General features: G+C 37.1%; 1 non-coding gene across 1 annotated transcript; it reads right to left on the bottom strand.

Moving 5' to 3' along the window:
- Positions 1-1,356: 1,356 nt before the first annotated feature.
- Positions 1,357-1,463, bottom strand: LOC113851657. The gene has a single exon (XR_003502229.1). It is a non-coding gene; the product is annotated as a small nucleolar RNA R71 (small nucleolar RNA).
- Positions 1,464-3,151: the final 1,688 nt, after the last annotated feature.

The raw sequence follows: 3,151 nt of genomic DNA, 5'->3' as shown, positions 1-3,151 counted from the left end.
TGGTCGCATCAATTAAGCACATAATCAGGACTAGAGATATTCACGGGCAAATACACGCCCGTGTATATGAACGTGTACCTCACTGGTTGCGACATTTCAAGTACATAATCAAAACTAGAGATATACACGGTCAAAGTATATGACCATGTACATGAGTGTGTACTTTTCAGAAAAGCTGTGAAAGGCAAATGTTAGAGACCAGAGTTGTACACGGTCAATGTACACGGACGTGTACATGGGCATGTACCTTTGATGTATGTCAGAATTGAACTTTTGTGAGAAAATGAGCCCTTGGACTACTCCTATAATGGTTAGGAACCATTATCCTTAAGAAAGGTATTGGTTTATTACAGGAGTTCCCTTAGCAACAAGGGACTAGAACTAAGTAGTTGACGGAGAATTCCAGCTATTTGGTCACTTAGGAGGATTTACAATCTAAATACTCACTTATTTCTCTTGAATACGCTTAGTCATATTTTCCTAGATTCTATTCTCATTGAGTTCTGTTTCTTTTGAATTGTTGTTCCTTTTTAGTTCAGCAAAATTTATTATCATAATTTCTTTGCTTATATTCATTAACAATTGGCTAATCAAGGAGCAATTCTTAGTAACAGTCTCTGTGGATACTACACTTGGTACTCTATTTATTTTGTAATATTACTTCGACAATGAGTGTACTTACCCAATAATCAATTTTTATACATCAAGTTTTTGGTGTCGTTGCTGGGGATTGATTAATTGAGATTTCATTGATTACATCTTTACTAATTTTCTCTATTTCTTTAGTCTTCAATTAACTTTCCTATTTTGCTTTCATTTTTTTAGGAGCTAATTTTTTTGGTGCATGAACAGAGCCCATTCTGTTGCACTTTTGAACTTGACCCAGAAATAGAAAGAACCCTACGAAAAATTCGGAAAGAGAGGAAACTGGTAGTACAAAGGGAAAACGCACAAAATCACATGGAAGGAATGGCAAACAATGAAGATCAAGCAAGGACCATGTCTGATTATGCTCGTCCATCATTAACTGGGACAGAATCTAGCATTGTCCATTTGAATGTGTAAGGAAATTTTGAAATAAAGCCTAATGTTATTCAGATGGTTCAACATTTTGTTCAATTTGATGGGTTACAAGATGAGGACCCCAATGTTCACATCATTAATTTTTTAGAGATCTGTGATACTTTCAAGATTAATGGAGCTATTGATGATGTAATCTGCTTGAGGCTATTTCCATTTTCTCTTAGAGGCAGAGCAAAACAGTGATTGAACTCTCTCCCATGAGGATCTATCACTTCATAGGAGGCTATGGTAGAAAAATTCTTAGCAAAATATTTTCCTCCTGCAAAAACTGCCAAGATGAGGAATGATGTCTCTTTCTTCTGTCAAATGTAGTTAGAGACTTTATATGATACATGGGAGAGGTTTAAGGAATTGTTAAGGAAGTGCCCACATCATGGGATTCCTAATTGGCTTCAAGTGCAAACCTTCTACAATGGATTGAACCCAGCCACAAGACAAATTATAAATGTTGCAGCTGGGGAAACTTTAAATAGCATGACACCAAGAGCTGCATAAGAACTGTTTGAAGAAATGGCAATGAACAACTATTAGTGGAGGGCCACTCGATCCAAACCTGCAAAATCTGCTGGGATGTATAGTCTTGACGCAGTAATATCCTTGGCAAGGCAAGTTGAAGCCTTAGCAAAGAAGATTGATGGTTTATCTGTTAACCATCCAGTTGCTTCGGTGATGAGATGTGATATTTGTGGAGGAGGCCACCCTAATCATGAGTGTCAAGCTACTTAAGAAGAGCATGTCAATGTAATAGGAAACAAACTACCTTACCAAACTTATAATGGCATAAACAATCTGGGCTAGAGGAATTATGCAAACCCACTATGGAACCACAACCAACATCCAACATGGAACAACACACTCCTAAGATTTCAACAAGCTTCACATCCACCACCACCCCCAGCTGAAAAGAATTGAAATCTTGAGGAATTGATGACTAAATTCATTCAAACTTCAGAATCTCGATTTCAATCCACCGAGACTACACTATGAAATCAACAAGCCTCTATTCATAATCTAAAAAATTAGTTGGGTCAAATTTCTAGAATCCTCTCAGAAAGACCCCAAGGAAGCTTGCCTGGCAATATTGAGACTAATCCTAAAGAGCAGGTCAAGGCAGTAACATTAAGGAGTGGCAAAATATTACAGGAGAAGGGGAAGCAAGAGGTAAAAAAAGCTACAGTTGAAGAGGAGGGTCGATGTCAAGAAGAGACTATGGAAAAGCTCCCTATAGTGAAGGAATTCACATCCTCACTTCCCTACCCAGCAAGATTGAAGAAAGACAAGGATGATGAACAATTTGGTAAATTTCTTTCCTTATTTGGTCAACTTCATATCAATTTACTGTTTGTTGATGCTTTGGTACAGATGCCCAAGTACGCCAAATTTCTGAAGGATATATTTTCCAACAAGAAGAAGATGGAGGAGTTGTCTATGATAACTCTAAATGAAGAATGTTTTGCAGACAAAACAAGATGCTCGAGAAATTGAAGGATCCAGGGAGTTTTACTCTTCCTTGTCTCATTGGTAGATTTATAGTTGATAGGGCTTTGGCTGATTTAAGTGCTAGCATTAATTTGATGCCATATTCTGTCTCTAAGAAATTGGGTTTGGGGGAGCCTAGGCCAACTAGGATGAGTATTCAACTAGTTGATAGGTGTTAAGTGCTACAAATTCATGTTTTATCATTAATTTGGCACTCTTTTTGGGTTAAAATGTAAATAATTCTGGGCATATTAATCTCCAAGTAGGTAAATTAATCTAATTTAAGAAGTCACAAGAGTGGTAGTGTTTTAGTTTAAAATATCTCTCTTTTTGTGCAGAATTTGATGAAATATGAGGTCCAGGGCTACAGCCACAAAATTCTGCAACAAAATGAGAATTCCATAGAGTTATAGCCATAGCTATGAATCTATAGCTGCAGCCATGAGAAGACAAAGTAATTAAAGCAATCTAGATCTCCACAACTGCAACCGTGAATCCATAGCTACAGCGATGAGAATAAAAATCATGAATTTCCCTTATTTTGAAGACACATATAAAAGGAGATTTTGGGGGGAGACTTAAGGGAACG

Source organism: Abrus precatorius, unplaced genomic scaffold (assembly GCF_003935025.1).
Source record: "Abrus precatorius isolate BTA unplaced genomic scaffold, Abrus_2018 Scaffold9, whole genome shotgun sequence".
Taxonomy (NCBI): domain Eukaryota; kingdom Viridiplantae; phylum Streptophyta; class Magnoliopsida; order Fabales; family Fabaceae; genus Abrus; species Abrus precatorius.
The sequence above is the reverse complement of the archived record's forward strand: the minus strand, read 5'-3'. Positions and strand labels throughout refer to the sequence as shown.